At 36.9% G+C, this 25,171-nt stretch overlaps 1 protein-coding gene across 6 annotated transcripts in view; it reads right to left on the reverse strand.

Moving 5' to 3' along the window:
• The window catches only part of LOC120418141 (transcription factor Ken 2), a 94,513-nt gene extending 72,306 nt beyond the window's left edge, over window positions 1–22,207 (reverse strand). The window contains exons 1-2 of one of the 6 annotated variants that reach the window (XM_052707472.1): window positions 21,535–22,207; window positions 20,621–20,695 (exon numbers count right to left, since the gene is read on the reverse strand). The gene's annotated coding sequence lies outside the window, so the exon portion shown is untranslated. Of the gene's footprint in view, window positions 1–20,620; window positions 20,696–21,241; window positions 21,443–21,527 lie in introns of those variants that run through there. The other 5 variants (XM_052707471.1, XM_039580436.2, XM_039580435.2 and 2 more) reach the window with 5 other exon arrangements.
• Window positions 22,208–25,171: the final 2,964 nt, after the last annotated feature.

Consider the following 25,171-nt stretch of genomic DNA (forward strand, 5'->3'; position numbering starts at 1 on the left):
GAGGTAGTGGTATTATCAGAGGTGATTTTCTTCACCGTATTTTTTGGGAGGTTGGATAAGATAAGCAGGCGGTGAGTGTGTAAATACTCGCGAAGAAAACGTACTATTTGGATGATTGCGATGACCTACTTTTTCCACGGAGAGGTGCGTGGGTTATTAAGATATTGTCCTATGTTTGCGGTGTGGCAAAACTGCTGTCAGATTAATCAAGTGCGTGAAGCGCTGTTTGCTCATCACCGGAATTTTCCGGTACGGTTGAGTAATGTTGTGCAATTTTGGCAACCCTGCTGTCAATTTGCCACTCACCACAGTGGTCAGCCACTAAATTGTGACAGCTGCGGGGCGACCTAACAAGCTCAGGAAGTAAAACGCACTCACACATCCGCGCACGCAAGGTCCGATCGCGATCGTGATCCCACGATCGACGTGTCAACACGTAATCGCAGTTGGCGGCGCACGATGGTGGTCGTGCTGTTGACTTTGAGCTTTCAAGGTCGCCCTCACGCACTCACACATGCGCGCACAGAATTAGAGAGTGGCGATCGGTTTTGATTGTTTATAGCATATTGCCTATTGAATAACAATATCCGGCCAACCCGGTTGGGTCACCTGCTTCGGGGAAGGTTTCGACCGGTCCGTAGATCGCCGCAGCCGATCGTTTTCCCTTCCGCAGCTGGCGCTGCCGTTCAGGTTTCACCAATATTATGCAACTTCTTGGCCTGCTGAGGCTCGCCGTTGGCCAACTTCAAGACTTGGAGGTGAATTTCCTTTTTCGCCGCATTTCTCGCGTCAGCCAACCAAAACCAAAGGTTTCCGACGACCCTGGGCCCATGGCATGCTGTGCGCGCGCGCATGAGACTGTTTACTTTTGGAAAGTTGGTCGCGTGAGCGCGAGCGCTGTTGACATTTTCAACTGTTGTTGGCGGGGTTTGGGCGGGTAGGCAAGAGTCGGCTTGAAAGCGAAAGTGTGCGGCGCGGCCGATTACGCGAGCGAAATTGGGGCAAGTGAAAGTAGTTCTCGGGCGAGGGTGTGTTACCGCACACATGCATGCATTGAAGGCACGTGTGCGAGCTCCAGTGACAGCCGCTAGGGTGGGGAGCTGTCAGTTAATTGGGGCAGCTTTGACAGGTCGGGTAAAAGTAGATTTTTACGATAGATTTTATTTGAGTTTGCAGGGCTGTGTAGTCGAAGTCGACAAGTTCTGAAGTCGACTGTTTTTTACAACTTGTCGTTGTTGAAGTTGGAGTCGGTAGACTGTAGGGTTTTGGAGTCGTACACTGAAAAAATCTCACATAGCAAATTCATGTGCTTTTTCACGTGAGCTGCTCCAAAAAAACACATGATAATTTGTCATGCCTTTCCTTTGATATAGATGTGATTTTCATGTGACATTTATGTGGTTATCATGTGAAATCAGCTGTTCGCAAGCGAGATTATTTTCATTATGTTATCACATGATGTTCACTTTGGATTCAATAGAATTTCACTTGGATTTGCCCCATTTGACTTTTCCCTTGATTTCGAAATGAAAAACACGTGAGACTTAAATGATTTGGTTTTTGATGGTGTTTGATGAAAAAAAAAACATTTATTCGTAAAATGGCGACGGACGAAGACGGTTCATTTGCGTTTTTATCGATCGCAAAATTCAGTACAATTCATATTTATGTGTGTAAACCTGAATTTGATTCGTATTAGAACTTGTTGGTAAGTTTTTAATATAAAAACAGTGAAAATGTACAAATGTACACGTAGACTAACATTCTGCAATGAATTTACAGAAATTAAAGCTCCAGCGGAGTGGTTTGCTCGTGAATTTGTTTTTTTCAATCACTGACGCTGCATTGGACGATTGATCCGGCAACTTCTGTATCTGGTCGCTTTATGATTTGCGTTCCGGAACGCACAATATGTGCATCCGTCGGCAGTTCGCGACGGGTGCTGGACAACCCGTGGCCATTCGATTCAGACCAGGTTTAGTCGGTGGAGGCCGTCTTCAAGCAGTTCCACGCCTTCAAGAATTGGTTCCCGCCTGTGCAGCAATACCACCAGAAGCGTTTCCTGAAGATTTTTTTCGTTCCGTAACCCGGACACCTGCTAACCGTAAAATGTGCCGGTTGTTTTTGTGCGATGAGTTGTAGTTATTTTATATGTATCATGGAATAACAGTTTCTTGTTGAATAAAATTGATTAATAATCGGAATAAAAAATCTTTTAAAATAAACAGATCATGGTATGCAATATTCAAAGCACATGAAAACCGCTGGAAAACCATTCAATTTACACAAAAAAATCATTTCAAATTCATGTGCAAACCATTCCAAAGTCATGTGAGCTTTCACTTTAAATTAACGTGTTTTTCATTTGGATTTGCAGCCTCGCGCGATAGATTTTTTTCAAGTGATTTACACGTGACATTCACATGCAAAGTCGTATGGGGCAGATTCATGTGTAGAACATGTGATATTGCTATGTGCCTTTTTTTCAGTGTAGCCAAAGTCAGGGTTGGACCAACTTGGCAGGGTGGCCACTCATGTCGGAAAATTGAGACAGCCTGGGAAAAGTCGGAAATTCCAAGCAAACGCGTTTGAAAAATATTTTCTCAGGTTGATGCAAATATATTTTTAAAAGTGTCATTTCCTTATTTTTTAGGAATTTGTCAAAAATGGTCAAAAGATTTCGTTTTTGAAATTCTAGGTTTTTCCCCGGTTTTCTCCCGATATCAAATTGAATTTAGTTAGTTAGTTATACCTGAGTTTTAATATCAAATTACAATGTTCTGAATCTGAACTTATTATTAAAAAACTTTTTAAAAGTATACATTTGGTACTAGCATATTGTTTTGGCAAGCACTATCCTTTTTAAATTTTAAGTTGGCCTTAAAAGCTGAATTTGCTTGTTTTTAGGATTTTAGAACCCTCAAGCAGACTATTGAATTTTAAATGTTACTTATTTTTAATTGGTTAAAATCCAAAACCTGTAATTTCTATGTTTTCATCCATGGCCCTTTTTGAAGCTCAAATCTACTCAAAAATAATTTGCATTTTGAATAATAAAACTTCCAAACATTAACAATAAAAAACTGATCGTTAAACAGAGTAAATCAATTAAGAATAAACATTTTTTTTATTTAGATTTGGCTGAAGTTTTTGAGTACTTTCATTCAAAACAGCCATTTTGCTTAAATAGTTCATCCATACAGCTTAAATAGTTCGTCAGCTGTCCTTGCAAAACTATACCAAAAATATAATATTAAACAAATTTCGACAAAACAGTATGTGAAATATTGATGTGAAGAATTCTAAAAACAATTGCTAAATAAAGAACTTTTTTTTCACGTGTAACCCGTGAAATGTGCAAAATAATAATTTTTTGATGTTTTTAATTACTGAAAATTTCATCTTTTCTGGTTAAACTCAAGACTGTAAAAATTAATTTAGGTGTGATGCGATGATTCGTAATTTCCCAAAAACGTCTAACATTTATTCGAAAAATGAAGCATCAAATTTAAACCCATTAAAAAATCAACTTTTCTTTTCATGTTGTATCCTCCTTAAAATGACTATTTTTCCAGTGAATGATGTTGTCATGTTTGACCAACTTTAAAAATATTTTTTCAATATCAGAATATTAAAAAAATGTTTTGATCCAATGATACGAAAATTATACTAATGTGATTTTTTTTAAATTGCTTAACATGTTTTATCAAGTTTTGAAAGGACAATTTCCCAAACAGCTATTTCAAAATATCTTATGTACTTAATTTTAAAGCCATTTTAAAATCTGAAAAAATATTTCAATTTCGAATTATTTATAAAAATGTCAATATTTCGATTGCAATTTGCCCTAAATAATTTACAAGCATCTTATTGGAAAAACATGTTGAAATCATATAAAAGAAGATTGTTGAATTTTTACTAAACATATAAATTTTTCCCAGTTAGTCAGTCTAATTTCAGTTTTTCCGGTTTTGTCCTGGTAAAAATAAAATTTTCTTTTTACCGTCTTTTTTTTTCACGAGGTGGCCACCCTGAGATAAAGTATGATTTTCATTTATTAAAAAAAGGAATTCTAAAAAAACCGTTTTACCTTTTAAATTATGATAAAAATAATTGTGAAAATAAACAAATACAAGTACTTGTTCGGTAACCGGGCTGAGAATGTAGATAAGTCACCGAATGCTGCTCGCTAAATTACGAGGGGACCACCGATGCATAATATTTACCTGATGAAATATTTAAAAAATGAAAGTTAATCAAATTTATTTACAATGCCTACTGTTCATATTTCTTTAATTTTGACTTAAAATTAAATAAAAGTTTGAAAAAAGTTTTTATTATTTATTGAACATAATGTTTGCATCCATGAACCCCTCGGTCATTTCGGTTTGTTTGGTTTTTTGACGTTTGTCTGCTTTTTAACTGGGCTACAACCCAGTTATCGCGCGCCCAGTTGAACAACGCCCAGTTACCGAACAACTACTGTATATTTAACAAATTTTCATTGAGGTTACTACAAATATTTTCATTAAATTTAAGTCTTTAAAAAAATTACAATGCATGCATTTTTGTTAAACTATTAAAATTCCTTTGAAATGAAATAAATGCTTTTACTAAAAAATTTAAAAGAAAATTTGATTGAAACATATTTTTATATGAAATTCTAAGATATTTTAAGTTTTTGGAAAAAATATGTTAATCGTAGTGTTTTGAGCTTCTTTTTTTAATAAAACAGGAATTTTCAAAGATTTCTGAGTAAAGCGTTTTTAAAACCTTTCTTTTGTATGAAAGGCAAAAATAAGTTATTTTTTAATTTTTACTATTTATTTTTTTAAACAAAGATGTTTAATGTTCATGATGAGTAATTTTTAAAATGAAACTTAAATTTTTATGCATTTTGAAACTTTTGATAATTTTTAAATACTGGTTGTTTAAATTTTCTTTCTGTGTCGATATTACGAAAAGCTTTATTTTTTCAAGTATTTACGATTTTTTAAAGTTTCTATTTTCATTGTAATTTTCAATACTTCGTTTTTTTTTTTAAATTAATTCATGAATTTTGTTCGATGGTTGAAATTGAAATTTGACATATAGTTATTAATTTGGAAGCATTTTTTGAGGTAAAGAAATGCTTTATAATTTTTGGAAAATTCGTGAAAACGGGAACGATAATTTGAGGTGCCACCCTGTTGAGTCAGAGATGATAGATCTCGAGAAGCCGGAGTTGGAGTCAGTATGACTAAATCTTCAGAAGCTGGAGTCAGATTCGATGTAAAAATTACTCTAGACGGAGTCGTAAGCAGGGTCAAACATATTCAGAAGCTTGAGTCGACGTCAGCTACTTTTCGATGGTTAGTTATTTGATTTGGGTCTTCTAGGAGAGCTCAAGAAAAATCTCCAGAAGCCTGAGTCGGAGTCAGAGACACTTATTCTTCAGAAGCCAGAGTTGGAGTTGCTGAAAAAGATATCCAAAATCAATAAGGCTTGCAGTTAAGTTTTACTAAACCCCTTTTCTGCAAGTCTATTCACTGGTCAATAAATCTCTTTGTTCTCATATAAACTCCACTAAAATCCACCAACACTGACCAGCCCGGCAACACCGATCTGTCTCAATTTCACACCTCCCCATGTTGCATTCCATGTTTTGTGTACAAATGCCACGTGTTGCAGATATTGCGCATAAATCACACCGCGCTGCTCTCCATCAACTCTCACTCGCTCACTCACTCACTCTGCAAAAAGCCCTCGCGCGAACCAAATCTCGATCATCTCCTCGCATGTTCAGCGCTCTTTCCGCACAACTCGTTCGTACACGTGGATTACAACATCTCACTACCCCTTATTACGTTATAAATGAAAAATAATAACAATAATAATAATAACGACGACGTCGGCGCTGTATGGAACAAACAACCAGAAAAGGCAACACAAACTCACACACAAAGAGACCCCTCAGTGAATGGCATCATGATAGTTTTCCTCATCGGTTCGGTTCGCGAGGGCGCTTTTTCTTCTCAATCTCACGTATTGTTTGCCTCCAGCATCAACCGACTACAGGGCATCTAGGTCTATGAGAGTGCAAAAAGAAGGCAGTGAGGAGAAGTAGGCTGTGAGAAGGGGACGCCCTTCCACCCACTCACCGCTCACTCACCATCACCCGCAGCAACGAGTTACGGTCGAGCGAAGTTGGAACGAAAGCGAAATGAGCGAAACCGACCATCATCGCGTCACGAGGAGAGACACAACGAGAAAGAGATTATGCAACAAGCATAAATTTCGTACCACACCACTACAATCCAGAGACAAATAGACCGTGGAGTCCGACCGAGACTGCTTCTCATAATAAATGCCATTCACGACAAGCGAAGCGATCGCGCGACCGCGAGGGAAAGAGTGGAGTGAGGGGGTGAGATCGAGCGCTCTCGCCGCTCACTTCCTCCTTTCACCCGCAGCTAGTGAGAGGCGCGCAAAACTAGGTGAAGTAAGCCGCCAGTGGTGTTGGTGAGAGCGATCCAAGTAGGCGCGCGCGATCGATTGCAGCGCTTTTCCAAAACTACAGAAAAAAGAGTGAGGATAAACGACGCACTGTGTAAAGTGAGAAAGTGACTCACCCGGGAGGGGTGAGAGGTGAGGGAGGCAGTGAAGTTGTTTGTAAATAATACGACGGAGGCGACGCAATCGCGTCGGCGACCACTCGATTTTTCCCACTCGACGCGTAGAGTTGGGTGGAAGGAGGAGGAGGGTGACTCTATTATTGCCTCATCGACGACGGAGTCGTGGAAAAATGAAGGAGGAAGAAGAGTGTGAGAAAGGAGAGTGTGAGGAGGGAGATGGAAAGAGAATGGCATTTTTCTTCAACTATTTTGCTTTGTGGCCTATTTCGTGGGGTTTGCGGGGTTTCCCTTTCGATTTTCAACTGGTTTCTACTGGAAGAAGAGAATCTTTTTTTGTTGGTTATATGGTATTTTTAGTCTAATTCAAGTTTTTTTTATCATCTCCATATTTCGTCTAAAATAGACATAAGAAAAAAAAATCTTTTTTCAAAAGTTAACTTGATTTTAAAAATAATTATTCTTATTGGAAAAAAATCAGAACATTTCGTTTCAATTGTTACCATTGAAAATTGGACCAATTGTTGGCGAGATTATGTTCAAAAGTAAAAGCTTCAAAATTATTTTTCAATTGAGCTAAAACAATTGGCTAAAAATTTAAAGAATGCGTGTATGCAATATGAAAGAACCATAGGACGGCTACGAAATTATGAAAAACTATAAGAGAGTTTTTACCATACAAAAAAGATAAAAACTAACAATGGAGTTAATCAATCTCGATTGCCAGCGCCCATCTCTTTCGCCAAACTCGCCGTTCCATCACCGATTACACAACTGAGATATTATACAACTCAACAATAACAGAGAGTTGAAGAGCGAAAAAGAAAGCAAAAGAGTCTCGAAAGCCCTTACGCGGGAAGATTCACCCGAAGCCGATTTTATCGTCATCGAAAGGCGTTTTTTCTTCTTTTTCCATTCCCTCTTCTCTTTCGTCTGTCAGTAAGTAAGTCAGTCAGTCAGTCACGCATGTGGCGGCGGCGACCCCGCGTCCAAGCCAACCTTTCGCCATCACACACACACTCGTGGATAAAAAGCTTTCATGGTGGTTGACTCTATTGACTTTCGCTCGCTCGCGCTCACACTCACTCGCTGGACTCAAAAGAGTGAAATGAGAATATCGTGTGAAGGAGGAGAGCGCGCAAATATTCACGACATTCGCGGTAGGCGACGAGCGACGACGAGTAATAGTTTGGTGAAAGAAGAGAAAGAAATAAGCGTGCGAGCGAGTGTGACTTAACACGGTTGAGACACACAATGACACACACCAATACAAACTAATCACTTGAGAAATATCAAAGTTGTAAGTTTTTGACGCAGGGCGAAAATCGAAAAATGTTGACGCTGGTTAAGATCGCGATCGCGCGCGGGTAAAAGTAAAAGAGAGAGAAAGTCCAAAATAGTGCGCTCGCTCTCGCTCTCACTCACACTCACTCGCATTACATCATCCAGCGAAGCGCAGTCGTTGGTGAATTTTGCGGTAGGCAGAGTGGCGCTGAGAGATGATTGAAAATTCATCGTCGACGCCAACTGCGATGTGTGATTGCGATCTGAAGTTCTGATAGATTGGCGTGGAGAGAGAGATTGTGGTGAGCGTTTTTTACAGTGTGACAGGTTGGTGAATTTGGACCAGCTCTTTTTATGATGATGGCAAATGATTAGTAGTCAGCGTCCATTAGAGGGGAAGGCCGCTTGGGAATCTCCTTTTCTGAAAGGGGTTTCTTAATCGATTTATTCCACGGGGAATCATTTGCATCATCGTGACAAGATTGTTAGAAGGTAAGTCGGCGAGACCTCAAAAAGAAGGTAGGTTAGAGGTAGCAGCTAGCAGGTCAAATTTAAAAATAAACGGGTAAGTACTGAACACTTGTTTTCTGTCAATCTGTCAACTCTTTCACTAGTTATAAGTTTAGTTGATGTTTATTATTTTAATTTGTGTGTCATATTCTTCAAAACTCAATTATCCCACGAAAGTCTAGTAAAAGATACAAATCAAATAAAGAGAACGAAAAAACAAGTTAATCTAAGTAGTGCCCTCTCTTCATTTCTTCTTCTCAGCACAGTGTAGGAGGCACGGTGAGAAAAAAAGTGCAATTTGCCGTATGGTACGGAGAAAATAATAATAATGGAAACTTGTCTTTCATTATGATGATGGTGCGAGCAGAAGGATTGCGCCATCAACTCTTTTTTGCTTCTCTCTCTAGCCATGGTGGAATTCTCTGTGCGAGGTGGGTTTGAAGAGGTTTAATTAGATTAAAAATAGTTGGAAAATAGTTTAAAATTTGAAACATTGATATTTTAATAAAACAAAATGAGCTGAATTATACAGTTTTATCAGGATTAATTTCATCAGGAGCCACTGAATCTTGGTATTCTCATTTTGTCTTCTCTGGAGCCATCGAAATAAATAATTTTGTACTGTTATTGAGTCTTTTCTGGAGCCACTAAATTAAAAAAAATATGATATTCTCATTTTGCCTTCTCTGGAGCTATCAAATTCAAGAATTTCGTATTGTCATTGAGTCTTATCTGGAATCGAACTAGCTTTTCTCATTAGGTATTCTCTGAAGCCACCAAATTTAAGAATTTGATATTCACATTTTATTTAGTCTTCTTTTGAGGCATCAAATTAAAGAATTTGGATTTCTCATTTAGTCTTCTCTGGAGCCACCCAATCAAGAATTTTGTACTGTTATTGAGTCTTCTCTGGAGCCATCAAATTCAAGAGTTTGGTATTCTTATTTAGTCTTCTCTGGAGCCACTAAATTTAAGAATTTGGGATTCTCGTTTAGTGTTCTCTGGAGCCACCAAAATAAAGAATTTTGTACTGTTATTGAGTCTTCTCTGGAGCCATCATGTTCAAGAATTTGGTATTTTCATTGAGTATCAAATTTAAAAAAAATGTTCGGTTATTGAGTCTTCTCGGGAGCCATCAAATTCAATAATTAGGCATTCTCATTCAGTCTTTTCTGGAGCCATCAAATTCAAGAATTTAGTATTCTCATTTAGTCTTTTCTGGAGCAACTCAATTAGGAAATTGGCATTCTCATTTAGTGTTCTCTAGAGCCACCAAAATAAAGAATTTTGTACTCTTATTGAGTCTTCTCAGAAGCTATCAAACTCAAGAATTATGTATTCTCATTTAGTCTTCTCTAAAGCCACTAAATTGAAGAATTTTGTACTGTTATTGAGCCTTTTCTGGAGCCATAAAATTCAAGAAATTGGAATTCTCATTTAGTCTTCTCTAGAGCCACTAAATTTAAGAATTTGACATTCTCATTTGGTCTTTTCTGTGGACCACCAAATTAAAAATTTTTGTACTGTTATTGTGTTCTCTCTAAAGCCACCAAATTCAAGAATTTAGTATTCTAATTTAATCTTCTCTGGAGCCACTAAATTTAAGACTTTGACATTATCATTAAGGTTCTCTGAAGCCACCAAATTAAACAATTTTGTTCTGTTGTTGAGTCTTCTCTGGAGCCATCAAATTCATAAATTTAAGAACTTTGTACAATTATTGAGTATCCTCTGGAGCCACTAAATTTAAGAATTTTAATATATTTACAATTTGTACTGTCTCTGAAGTCACCAAATTTAAGAACTTCATAATCTTATCGATCCACCAATCATCAAAATTAGTGTATTCTCATCTTGAAAATATTATTAAATTTCGAGGTTTCAAACCCACCGTGCCCACACACCGTCTCTCTCCGCGTCCAGATCATGAACAAATTTGATTCATTTATTTCATTCTTTCTCTACGACCAGCTCGATGCCAGCAATCTAGGCCCAAGCATAAGTCAGCGTCTTAGTGCATTGCAATAGGCCGGCGTCACAAATTTGTACGACTTCTCACGATCTCCAGCCAACTCTGTGCGCGACTTCAAACCGACCCGACTTTCGCAACACCAACTAGTCGTCGACTAAGACCGCAACGAGTTGAAGTTGGTAGCCGTTTTATTTCTGTGAGCGCAGTTATTGTTTTTCTCAGTCTTTCTTCACCCGCCAATTGAACTTTTTCGAGTCAGCGTGTGTGGGGAGTTGCTGTAATGCTCTCTTCAAGCTGAAGAAATGTTGTGTGATAAATAATGCGTTACATTGACGATGTCGCAAATGTGGTCGCGACATTTGTTCAAGTGGAACGAGTTTAACTCTAGAGGGATGACTCAGTTAAAAAAAAGAAAAAAAAAACTTTTGTTTTGGCGGGATTTGAACTCATGCGCGTAGCGCCGCGCTTTTTGCGACGCGCCCTTACAGTCTCGCCTATCGATCGGCTTTCGCGGAAGTAGGCTAATAAGCAATTACCCCCAAATTAGAGTGGTTTTCGCTGAAATTGACGTATTCTGGTGTAGTTTTCACCGCAAATGAAGTAATTACAAGATGATTTCTGAGTCATTGAAGTAAAAAACCACAGTAGATTTGCAGTGAAATTTAGTGAATCACAAACTCGGGTTGACCTCATCGTTTCTCACAAACTTCCACGGTCATCACCCGCAGACAAAGCAAATCAGACCGCCCAAATTAGCATGTCTGCAGCGTTGTTCTTAAAGAATAAAAATCAAGCGCTTAAAAATTAGCACCCGTTGCTAATCGCTGCACTTCTTCGCGTTTCAGGAATCCTTGAAGGCCTGCAGCTTTCCGAAGCCCAGTTTCCGGCATCACGTGCGCGGGCTTCACAGTCCGATTGGTTTCTAGTTCAAGGAATTGGTTTCTAGCTCGGATCTTTGCAGCGGAACCGTGAGGGGCGTAAAAATAAGTTTTATTGCATTTTCACTTCGTTTATTGGTTCTTTTGCTTTTATTGGTGCCTTCCTCTAGTTAAGGGTAAGTTGGCGAGGCACCCCTGCGGGCTGCTTAAGGGACATGTGCACAATGCAAATGGGGTGTGCAACATAAAAGTGCTCGACGACCATGAGGAAGTAAAGGAATGAAGAGAGAGGGAAAGAGGGAAGTTTAGTTGCACTTTTCCCCTTCTCTTCTCTTTTCTTCTTTTTTTTGGCTTTGTTTTATTTTCTCACTCTCTTTTCGTCTGGTATTCTCTATTTGTGTCCTTTTACGTCCTTTTTTCCATGACATTTTTTTTATGTATACAATTGTGCGTGCGTGTGTAAGTTCGCTCTCCTTTCCCAAATGGTTTATTTACTTACTTTGTCCTTGTTTTATCGTTTTGCTGCAAAAAAACGGGAGGGGTTGGTTTCCCGGAGGGAAACGAGAAGTGGGACTGTTCCAAATAGATGGGATTTTTAATAAAGTACACACACACACAGGCTGACGAAAAAGAGACGAATCTTCTTGACGGGGGTGAATTTTCCCCGGAAAAGAGGAAGAAGAAGAAGGGGACGCTTTAGGGGGTGTCGTCGACCAAAGTGCTCCGTGTTAAAATTGAGGGTGATTTGGGTGAACCATTTTGGACGAGTTCTGGGAGGGAAGATGGCTTCTTGTGGCGTGGGTTTTCGAGGTGATGAAGTGTGTAATTGTTTTGGTGAGGATTTTTTGGGGTTTTCTGGGGAACTGGAGCATCACCTCTTTTTTCGGGGAAAAATTACGCACTTGAAGCGGTTAGAAACGCTCAAACGGTTCTGACACTTTTTTCGGTTGAAAGAACATGAAAATCGATGTAAAATTACATAAAGCGAGACGCAATTATTACGCGCTTTGTTTGCACGCGAATGTCTACCGCAAAAAGAAAGCGAGAGAACAATGCAGCGTTAGCGCTAATGGTAAAGTGACGGCTCTGCAATAATGAGGCTTGGGTTCGAATCCCGTCCAGACTTTTTTTTTTTGTGTGCAATAGTTTTGTGTAACTTTTTCCTGTTACTAAATCGTTTCCAATAAATTGAATTCTTTCAGCAAAGGAACACAAATAAGCAACCGCCCAATTTCAGGAGAAATCGATTCCGCCTAGCCTCGAGGTTGGTCCAAGGCCCTTCTTCTACCTTCTTAAGGCGCACTCCGACACTGGCCAGCGGCGGCGGAAAGCAACCGCTGCAATTTTGCAACAATTTGCACAAAACGGCACCGACGCCACATTCGTCATCGAGTTCGGCAGAGGAAAAAAAACTGCAAACCGTGGAAAATTAATATCGAGCTGGGTGAAATAGTGTGTTTCAGCAAACTTCGCGTAGGGCAAGGAAAGACCTAAATTGGGGTAAAATTGTAAACTTTGGGTGAATTTCACAAATTATTTTTTTCGAAAATCAAATTTGTTTAAATTATTTTGAGCAATTCATAACTCAAATAAATATTTTCAATTTGTTAATTTTTAATTACTGTCGCAGTGACCCCACCTAGTGTCAGCTCGATTCTTATTGTTATTATTATTTTAGTGACGAAACGGCCCGAAAAGTGCGCTTGTTTGCACTTTCAATGAGCCAATGACACCTGAGTTTATATTATTTTATTGTATTTATTTTTTTGCGCTCCTGCCCCTAGCTAGGCTTTTGTTTTATATATTTTGTTGCTATTCTGGCTGGTTGTGACGCAAGCAACAAATTGTTATTGAACAACAAAAAAAGTGGATTGGATGACCGCAGCCAAGGTTCTGTTGTTGGGAATATTTTGTGGTGGTGGTGGTTGTGGTTTTGTTTAGATAGAAATTTAGTTTGATTTACGAATAAAGATAAGATTCGATTATTATGGTAAAGTTAGGAAGTATTTGAAGAATAAAACAGTTTAAAAAATGTGAAGTAAAAATAATGCAACAAATTTTAAGCTGTTTGTAACTTTTTGATTTGTGCATACATTTCTTGAACTTTTTCGAGGGACATAATATAGGGAAAACTTCAATTTAACATGAAAAAATATTTGAAGACAGAAAAACATATTGTTATTTAACAAAAATGCCTAAGTTGTAATTCATGAAAATTACATCCAGTTTCAAGTTCAAAAATTATTTGTTTATTTTGAGCTATTTTTATACTATTTCAAACAATATTTCTGGCAAAGGTGACTCCATATGCATTATTTAGCATGAGGAACAGTATTGCTGAACATTTTAGTAATATTCATTAGTATACTTATTAAAACAGTGAGGTGGCCGTTTTACCCCCAGCTCCCCTAAATGAATTCGGGATTTTTTAAGAGGTCAATTGCCCTCCCTTTTTTTGCTTTTTGTGTGTTGTTGAAACCGCTTTCAGTCAAGGGTATTTAAAAATACCCAAAAAGCTAAAACTGCACATTTGGTTTATTGGACCTTTTAAAAATGCCAGAATTGATGAACGAGATTTCAATTATTTTATTGTCATTATATATATATATATATACTATATAACTACGCCGGGACCGTGGTGTAGGGGTAAGCGTGATTGCCTCTCACCCAGTCGGCCTGGGTTCGATCATAGAAGGTCCCAGTGGCAAATTTTGAGACGAGATTTGTCTGATCACGCCTTCCGTCGGATGGGGAAGTAAATGTTGGCCCCGGTCTAACCTAGAGGTTAGGTCGATAGCTCAGTCCAGGTGTAGGAGTCGTCTCCCTGGGTCCTGTCCCAGTGGAGTCACTGGTAGGCAGTTGGACTCACAATCCAAAGGTCGTCAGTTCGAATCCCGGGGTGGATGGAAGCTTAGGTGTAAAAAGAGGTTTGCAATTGCCTCAACAATCAAGCCTTCGGACATCAAGTTTCGAGTAGGAATCCCGTAATCGGGAACGCCAAGGCAATGCTGTAGAGCGAATAATTTGATTTGATTTGATATAACTAGGCAAGAATCATTATTGTCTGCATTTGATTAAAAGTGATTCTTACATTTTATGACGTGTTAGTAGGTACCAGTACAATTTCTAGGTCTTAAACCATTTCAATTGCAAATCTGGTTTTATATAACTCATTTTATAGACAGTAAACATCTACATATTTAAAATAAAGTGTTAAACAGATTATTGAAGCTATGAAAAACAGTTAAATTTTCTCCACATTGTTTAAAACATAAAGTTGATGAGTTTACAACACGAGACACTGCTGTGTTGAATAAATATGCCGAGTACTGAAAAAATAAGAGTTGCAAACATTGTTTTCCCACAGCTCCGAAAAATACTTTTGATTAGGATTTTTCAATAAAACGTTTGTTCTCCGGTTTAGGTGGGCGTCCGTGTGTTTGGTCAACACAAAAATCAAAACAGTGTTGAAAAGTGTTACTTTTCGATACATGTACAGGAAAATATTAATTTTCGATACCAGCGCTGGAAAGTAGAACTTTTATACACTCACATAAGCGCTTTATTGGCGAAATGGCCTACTTATCATCACCAAAAATAACAGTTATGAAAAGTTTATTTAGCACTCATTTGAGTGCTGAAAAGTTCACGAATCACTGAAAAATCCTATTCAAATGTATTTTTTTTAATTTAAAAAAAGTTCAATATTCTACGTGTTTATCCAACTGGGCAAAGTCTCGTTAGATAAATGTACGACTCGTGCTTCAAAATAAATTGTAAACTTATAGCATAAACTACTTTTTTCGACTTTCTTGCTTTAAAAAAAATCAGGAAAACATTTCGTTTTACCAGAGCCGTACCTAGGGTCCACGGCGCCCTTGGCGAAGCATCAATTTGGCGCCCCTCCAAATTTTTCATCATTTTGATATGTTTACTTAAATTTTCAGCGATTGCTTCAAAGAGTTTTAATAATATAATGGTAATTGATTGAATAAATATAACAGCTAAAAAATCCAACCACAATTTAATTCTTTGAAGAATATTCAAATTAATGTTTTATTATTTTTAAACCATTTCAATCGATTTATATCCTCAATACAGACAGGTTGTAACGAAAAGGTGCTTTAGGATTAATGTTGACTGAAAATAGCAGAGTGTTGTTTTATCGTTTTAAACAGAATTTGATCTGACCTAGCTTAAATTTCATTGTATCAGCATTTTCCTGCATTCCTGAAAAAATAGTTTAACTGATTAGAAAATGGACTCCTTTTCAAACTTGTTTTTGGATGGATTCCTTTTGAAACTATTTTTTTTAATTTATTTTTGAAAACAATATTTCTCTTCTCTGTGACTGTGTTTTTTGATTGATATAAAATTCCTAAAATTTGTTTTTTGAAAATTCATAGCTTCAAACAAAGGCAATTAGTTTTTACCTTTTTAACACATTGAAATTCTTTGTGTTTATTTTTCGACATCTAAAGTTTCTTAAAATTTTGTATAAAAACCATTACACTCAAATAGAGGGTGACGAGCGGGAATTCCCGGGAAATCGACCATTTTTGGACCTCTCGATTCCCGGGAAATTTGGTCGAAGCAAGTTTTACCTTTTTAACACATTGAAATTCTTTGTGTTTATTTTTCGACATCTAAAGTTTCTTAAAATTTTGTATAAAAACCATTACACTCAAATAGAGGGTGACGAGCGGGAATTCCCGGGAAATCGACCATTTTTGGACCTCTCGATTCCCGGGAAATTTGGTCGAAGCAAGTTTTATAAACAAAAAAAAAAATGAAAATTCGAAATTGTTCAGAACATTGGGTGTTCAATGTAAGATGTTCAAGTTCGAATGAACCAATGCTTCTCTTATCTTCTAATTCAGAAAGTGTAAATTTTAACTTATTAAAAATTCCAATAACTATTATTGGGAAAACTTAAAATAATGTGGACCCCAAAATTAACCTTAAAGCATGCTTAGCAGTTAGCCACAAGAAGAAAGTCTATTTTTTTATATTTTCGTTTATTATTTCTAAGAATATAATTTTCATATCCTCTTTCAAGCTTAGCAATTCTTATAATCCATTTTTTTTTATTCTTATTATTTTAATTTCGCTGTATCAAGGTAAATTCATTTTTTGATGTCATGGAGTAATTTTGTGTTTCGCTTAAACCTCAATATTAAATTATATCTTATAAAAAAAACTCTGGAAATCTTTGTAAAGTCCGCCAAATGTGAACATTCGGGTTTTCCGGATTACTATTTCTTCAATGCATATTTACAGTTTTAAAAAAGAAAAAAAAATATTAAAATTGTTGTTTTGAGTCGCTATTTATTATATTGTAAAAATCCCGATAATGGGAAATTATATATTAGCTATTTTGTTATTTCACAAAAATCTAATAACAAGTTCATACAACAAGTTGTATTGCAGATTCAGAAAAAAATCAAGAAGTAGATCATAGTTCCCAAAAATAATGAGGCTACTAATTAACGTTTCATTAAATAAGCATGAATAAATCGTAACTGAATTCATTAAATAGAAACACATTTATAACTTTTCTTTATACATTACTGGCACTATTGGCATAGTTATAAACACTACCAGGTCGCGGGAATTCCCGGGAAATTTCCAAATTCAACTCTCGATTCCCGGGAAATTGAAAATCTCGAGAATAGTCACCCTCTACACACAAAGCTTTTAGAACCGTTTGTGTAAATGTGAAAATTTAGGCGAAATTACACTGGATAGCTCAACACATGGAATCCATGAAATAAAAAAAATGTATGTGAAAGATAAGCAACTTTATCCATTCCATTAAAACATAACAAAACAAAAATTTTCAAGGAAAATGTTACTAACATTCTTCAAATTATTGACCCTAGAAGCAAAATTAGGTGGAACTTTGTGTTTTCCCAAAAAATATTGCTGTTTTTGGAGTTGAAATTTTGCTTTGGTTTAAATTCTAATGGGTCCGCGATAATGGTGTTTCTGCAAATCAAAATTATACAAGAAATTGTATAATATTTTACTTTTACGACTAAAAAGTTGGTGGGCATGCCAATCTATGCAACTTTGTCGAAGACACCCAAATTTTACTTTTTCACTCTTGCTACAAGCAATTGAATACAAGCAGCAGAATATAATACATTTAGAGCAATTTATGTGCTCTTAAAAAACCAACATTTTTATGTTGAAAAAAAAAATATTTTGCTAGAAATTTAACAAAAGTCAAAGCATTTTTTGTGTTAGAAATATTCGATTTAAACACTTCAGTATTTCGAAAACGTAGGTCAATCTCAACGCACATGTTTGCATTTAAAACGATAAAAATATCTCAAATGCCATTTTCTTTAAACTTGAAATATCTTATTTTTTTTTTATTTCAGAGTTTCAATAGAAATGTGTTAATTTCAATTAAATAGCTGATTATATAAAAAAATACTTCAAAACATAAAAAAGCTTGATGGTTCCTGATGCTGGAAAAAATGGTGAAATTTAAATTGAATTTTATATACTGTAGTTGGAATATAAAATCTCTAGCTATTTCAAAGAATTGTTATAAAACCCTGAAATTTTTGCCACTTGAGCGCCCCCTTTGATAAATGAATTGAGAGAATTTAATTTTAAATTTAATTCTGGTACAATTATTGAAATAGTTGATTTTGGCGCCCCAAGTGTTATAAGTAATATTTGTAATATTCCGACCAAGATTATCGAGTTATTTTGTAGTCCTACTTTAAAATTTGGCGCCCCTTTTGTTCTGAATACCTTTCTAGGATTTTATAATAACATGACAAATTTGTACAATCATCGTTTTCGGCGCCCCCCAAGGGCTGGCGCCCTTGGCGGTCGCCAACTGCGCCAACCCCTACGTACGGCGCTGCGTTTTACTATGTTTAAAGTTTTTAAACTTTAAAGACATTTATAAGGACACTGCTAAAAAACCTAAATAAAAAAATTAAAACATGAAGAACCAGCTGTTTTTTATGTTTTAATGTTTTAAAATACTTTTTACTCATTTTTATGAGTATCTAATTATATTATTTAATACGTTTTCGTTTTAGATTACAATTTTAATGAACTGTATGTTTTTATATAAATATTGTTATTTTTCATCACTGTCAAGAACATTACAAATATTTTCAAAAGTGTTTGTCTTTTATTTCTATGAAATCCACTGAAATTTATTACCTTTTCAAAAAGATCTCAAGAACTTATGATCAAACAAATACAAAATTGTTCGAAATTGGTGCAAAACTAAATGGAGTCGGTGGTGTTAAAAATGCCGACGCTAATGATTTTCGCAGGTATTTTTCTGTATTTTTTGAAGGCTATTAGGGTTTGTTCCCCTATTCATGGACGTAATTTTTGAACGAACCCTTACAGTGCTTCAAAAAGACGAAAACTTCTACGTTTTGTTCACTGAATATTCTTCGTAAGAGGTCTCCGAATATATAATTAATTAATTAAAATTTTACAAAATTTGACTGTAATAATAATTTGAGTATGACAGCTTTAATAGATATCTTTAAGAGCGAGTTTTTCGTCAATGTCAAACAGGTCGTATCGAGGTGCTCCGATTTGGATGAAACTTTCAGCGTGTAAAATCGTAAAACTTTGAGAAAAGCTGCGATTGGCCCAACAGTTAATACCGTAGGCTTATAGTCCATGAAATTCCCTAACTTTTGACCGATAGGAGTAAAATCTATTTTTAAATGTAATTCGCAAAGCTATGACACTAAGTCAAATCAATCTTGATTTTTTATGGAATTAAAAAGACCTTTCAAATGCAGCTAAGAGAGTAAAAAATTGATAGAGTTTTACGCAAATGCGAGCAATTTTAAGATTTTTTATGTTTTTTTGGACCTCAAATTTCAAAGTCCGTTCAACCCCACTTCGATAAGACCTCTAGAACAAACCGAGCAAAAATTACAAATACTGCCTCTTAAATTTGTATTGTAAATAAATTGTTAAATTATAAGTGCTGGTATTATCTCACAATTTCACATTTTTTTAATCTGTTCTGTGAGCTAAAAGTATACATTTTCACGTTTGAAAGGTTATGGATTCGGTCCTATTTCCATCTAATTTTCCGATTAGGCCGATGCAAATATTTAAAAAAGGTTTTGTCCCTCGGCCCTGGCCGAGGTCAAGGGGGGGGCCATAGTCATAGCCATAGTCTTCACATTTAAACGAAAAAAAAAGTGTTTTAAAATGCATTTTACACTAGTTCAGTTGTTTTGCAATCATTAGTTTTCAAAAAATCTAAGATCCGACAAAAACAAAAATTGTAGTGAAAAAAAATTTGCATCGAAAATTTTCAAAAAATCAAAAAAAAAGATTTTTTATAAACCCAAACATGCTAAAAATGATTTTAAACGCAGGAGAATGTATTTTAATTTGATTTCAGTTGGTTGCACTTGAATTTTCATTGAAATTTTGAAGTTTATTGTAAAAATATTTTTTTGCCCCCTGATTTTTCGGGCCAATTTTGAAGGGGGGGGGGGGGGGGGGGGTGACAAAAACTTTTAAAAATATTTGTACCAGCCTTACCAGAATTGAAACAATTTATTTCGCAAATCTTTTACAAGAACACTGCTTGCATAAATTTTTAAGTTTTTTTATTTCTTGGTTTCAGTAGAAGCTTTAATAGGGGGATGGCGTCGCTATTTTTAGACCACGTTTTCCACTTTTTCTCATCGAAACCGACTACTTTATCGACTTCATTTTGCTGGGCGAGATAGGACGCCGTCTATTTTTAGACGATGACTCAGCACTTTTACACTCTTGCGCTTAAAAAAACCAGGTGGCAGCACGATGTAACGCCACGTCCCTATTGAATGCTTAAGTGCAGATATGCAAGCATTAGGTGCTCGATGGAATCACATGCTGTCCTCCTACAAATTTAAGTTTGCAAATTTGGTAAGAAGCTTCCTAAGATATGCACGCAGAAAAATAACGCATATTTGAATCAACAAAACGTTTTGCTGATTTGAAAATCATGATTTTTGTTGAATCAACGCTAAACGTCAAGGCAGCTTTTTCAAAACAACAAAAGACTTTTGTGGAATTGAGAAAATCAAGGTTTTCTTTTCAACGTAATTCAACGTAAAATTGTTGATTCAAACCTCGTACAGGCTGATTCTACAAAACATTTTTCTGCGTGTGACAAATGATTAAAAGGCCAAATTATGGTGTTACGATATCTGATGACAGCATTGACCAAATCGGTTCTTATTTATTAAATTTGTATTCAGAAAAATCCATTTTAATCATTGAGTTATTTTCGTTCAAAACTCGAGTTTTCGGAGACCTAATTTGAACAAAACAGTTTTGAATTCAGAGAATTATGCATTTCAACCTACCTTTTAAGCCCAAAAAACAGCAGAATTTCGCAATTCCCTGTCCTTCAGCGCCGTACGACGTTTCCGAATCCGGATCTGTTGACAAGAAATCAGAATTTTCGCATGAGCTTCTTGATGCCTGCCATCCTTCTCCTCATCGAATCGTGTCTTTAGCAGATGTTGTCAGAAAAATTATCAAATTTGAAAGGCACTTCCGATTTCCATACAGTCCCGTCGGCAGTATCACTTTTGGGAGACAGTCCATCCAGTCACTTCTTCCCAGGACTGTCACACTTGCGCGGTACGCGCCGGTGAAAGTTCTCAACCGCTTCGCGTCCGGAAGTGTCCTTCCGGTTATATCCGAGCCCCCCCGAAAAAGAAAGAAAAGCGCCACGGCGCGTTGCGTAACGGTGTCGTAACCAATAATAACCATGCTGCACTGTGCGCCAACGTTACAGCATCGCCGGTGTCCAGGCAGAGTAGGCGGCGCAGGACGGGAGCTGCCCGCGCGACCCGTCGTCCACGGCCTACTCCGCGCGAACGTAAAACGAAAGTAAAAGTTTATGCTCCAAGTAGGCTGGCTGTTCAGCGGCGGCGGCGGCCGCTGTCTACGCGCGGCCTACTGCCGTTGCGCTGTAATACCTAGTTTGCTTGTAGGCTCTTCTTCGCCATCCGTCCGTCCGTCCGCGGCGTAAGTTATGCTTCAACACTTCTTCGCGCGCGCGCGCGCCGCTCTGCACAGCGCTTTGCTTGCGCTTCTTCCTCTGCTCCGCCAACTCTCGATTCCGTAACCTTTTTTTTATTTTTTCCTTGAGCTTTTCCTCTTTGTTTTTTTTTACAATCGATTGTACGCTCTGCCAAGTACCCAACAACATCCACCAAATCAACGAAACAGCCCGAACCCCGAAAAATCAACAACTTGAATTACTTCTCACTTTTCCTTTTGCTGGAGAAACTGGTTTTCCGCCTTTTGCGTAACGATTCAGCGCGTTGCGCACTGCTGACACTGTTGTGTGTTTTGTCACTTCACGTTCTACTCACTGTTCCCGATCACTGTTGTTGCGCGCGTTACACGCTCTGTACTTGCACTGTTCACCACAACACACCTGTGACTGTTTCTTCGCGCGTATCATCCAGCTATCCAGCTGACACCCTCGGGAAGATCGCTTCGAAACGTCATTTTGGCTAACAAGCTGTATTGCACCACTGAACACTAGAGAAGTAGGCGCGTTCGCACCTGCTGCTACCACTTCGCCTGCTACGATCCCCAGAACCAATGGGTTCTTAAGTACACGCTGTTGTTCTCCACTGTGTCTTGAGCTGATCACGCTACACTGCTGCCAGGCGCTTCCGCAGAACAATACCGCCCTAGACGACGGAAGCTCACCGAGAACGGTTCCGAAACTCGAGACCAGGGGTTCCTCGGAAACCTCCTCTGAACCAACCAGCCAAATCAACAAAACTTTTTTTCCGCTCGGAGCCCGCGCGCCGCGTGTGATCACCTAACGGCTGTCTACTCTCGACTACTTTTCTGATTTCCGTAGATGAGGTAGGAGTCGGGCCTGAACGTGTTCAGCGCAACGACGACGACGACGGCGAACAAACAGAAAGGAGAGAGAGGCATTCGGCAGCAAGCAACCAGCAACACAGCAAAGCAGTCAGCGAAAAATAATAAAAATTACAAAAGCTGCTGTGTTGATGGTTGTTGTTGTTGTTGTTGTTGGTGTAGTTGTTGTTGCTATTTCGCTTTTGTGCCTTCTCTTCTATACACACGCGGAGAGTGGCGCAGTAGCTTGCTTGCCTTCTCAGCCAACGTGTTCCGTCCTGTTCACGCGCACGCGAGAGCGAATTGTTGCAACAATCTAGTAGTGTTGTGCATTGAAAGAGAGAGCGGGCGGCCCGTTGAGGAAGTGGTCAGGGTTAAAGAAGCGTAAGGTGGAAGGGAATGGTGAATGGGAGAGCGAGCGAGCGAACGTGATGAATGAATGAAGAGAGAATGAACGGGTTGCTCCAGTGAGTGACGAGTGAATGAAGAGCTGAGGGAAGTGATGCCGGATGATGCATGAAAAGGTAATTTTTCAGCATACTTTTTTGAGAAAACAGCAAACATCGTTGGATAAATGTACGAACGGTGCTTGTTGCATAAACAAGTAGTTTTATCAATTTTGAAATAATGTTTTGTAGCTTTTCACGACAAAAATTATATTTTTTGACAACTCGTTCCAGCTGTTTAAGTTGATCAATCGGAAAACAATGGTTTTTTTTCTAGATGATTTGAACTCAAGTCATAAGAAAGTATCGGAAAAAATATCTGGAATGCCTTGATCCTTGAATGCTAAATTTATCATACGGCTTTGTTACGAAATTGTTCAAAAATTGTACATTGTAATCTTATTTGTTTTCTGAAGCGATCAGTGAACAATATCGCAGAATGCTTAAAACAGCTTAAAACATCTGGAAATAGTCCATGAAATAAAAGACACTAAATCGCCCAAAAAGTGATGTTTTTTAAAATCTCACGTCAACGTGGCTTTTGCCCTCCGTATCAGGTTCTAAAAAGCTCTTTTTATACATATTTTTCCAATCAAAATTATTTTGTTTCAAATTTAACTGACCACGTAAAAGTGCCTTGGAATATTAGAATCTGTATCTTGAGAAGGACTTCTGATTGATTTGTAAAATCTAGAAATTTTTCATTTTCAAATTTAACTGATCACATAAATAGCTCTAGAAACAAAACTTCGGATAATCGAATCACGAAGTTTGTTTTCTGTTGTCTTATTTTTGACACACTCAACCCCCGGTGGTTGTTCGTTTGACATTTTTTTAGTTTGTACCCCGTTGGTTGATCAAAGTCAAACTAAAAAGTGACGAACTGTCACTTTTTACACGGCGCTCACGCATACTATCAAAACAAACGTTTAGTGGTGTGTGTGAGCTCCGTGTAAAAGAGGTGTCAAACTAAAACATGACCCCGTTCTTTTGACAACAGTTGGTGTCAAACCATCGGGTTTGAGTGTATTCGAGATTAAATATAGCAACTTAACTACTTTAAAGTGATTTAGAATTTTAAAATCTAACATGGCGGTGATGAAATTTTGAAAAAAATGCATTTAGTAATTTTTAAGGCAATCAACCATGTAAATTTGACTTAAATGGGGTCACAGAATTCTAATTTAATGTTATTAGTTAAAAAATAAAAAAAAACCCGAAAACTTGTTTTTTGTTCGTGATTTGATCATCCGGATCCCTCTACGAATAATTGAACTTCGGATAATCGAACTTCGGATTATTGAAACTTCGATTGCTTCGAATAACCAAGGCTTCGGATAAATGAGTATGGACTGTATGAAAAATATATATCTTGGGAAGGGATTCAGATTGATTTGGTTTCCACAAACTTGCAGATAATGACAAGGTTATCTGCAAAAAAATTACAATAGTTACAAACAAGTAACAACCTTATCAAATCTGAAACTGTAACTTTTAAGTAAATTTTCTGATCAAAGTTGTAGGTATTGTTGGGAAATATCCAGGATAAAATGTCAACACGAAAAAAACGTTTGCCGATTTTTTTATAAACTTATTTTCACAAAAACTCTTTTTCCGAAAATACGTATTTTTTTCATTTTTGGGATTTTTTAGAGCAGTATGGTCAAAAATTCTGTCGCCGAGTAATGAATTTTTGAAACAATAGTGAATTTTGGAAAAAAAAATCGAAAGTTCAAACAAAAAATTATTTTTGACCAAATTGTTTACTGTTAAATTGAATTTGCTATCGAAAAGTACTTTAAAGATTTTTTCTGAACATTTTCATCGAGATGATAACAACACGGCGTGGTTGCAAAACTCGTGCGGAACAAGTAAGAACCCTTGGTGGATTTTTCTTAAAATACAGTTCATAGTTTACTCGTTCTAATTATTTTGAATATTTCAATGAATTTACTTTTTTTATAGTTTTAAGTTAAGATAAGTTGTTGAAGTGTTTTTTTCTCTTTTTTACCCAAATGTATTCGTTTCAATAAATTAAACAGTTAATAATAAAACAAAAAATACAATAAAGATGAAAAGCATTTAGCCATACCACTTAGAATATAAATGAAATGTTATTATTATAAGAAAGTTCAATAAAAACATATTAATTTAAAAAAAAAAAACTTTGAAGATTTTTTTTATATAGGGGCCCTTTTTCAAAATATAGTCACCGTAATTTGGATTTCAGCTAAATATTTGCAGTTTTTCGATTTTTGAAAATAGTTACCATAAGTGATCTTTTCTGATTTTTTTTTTAAATTTCAGAAAATTTTCTCTTAAATTGTCTAAAAAACATTGAAGATTGGAAATTTAAAATATTTTCTTTTCGAAAAGATCGGAGTTGCGGAGCCCTCAAAAGAGCTTCGAAAAGATTGGGGTTTATGATCGTCTCGACAAATCAGGGATTTTTTTACCAGAAATTTTAAAATTTGAATGAAAGAGCGAGTTGTGGCGCTATAACCACGGCAAATAGTGTCCAGGGCATTCGTGGAAATACAATGTCCCATCCCAGAGGATCCCCCGGAGTACCAAACCTTC

The sequence above is a fragment of the Culex pipiens genome, chromosome 2, assembly GCF_016801865.2.
Source record: "Culex pipiens pallens isolate TS chromosome 2, TS_CPP_V2, whole genome shotgun sequence".
In the NCBI taxonomy this organism is placed as follows: domain Eukaryota; kingdom Metazoa; phylum Arthropoda; class Insecta; order Diptera; family Culicidae; genus Culex; species Culex pipiens.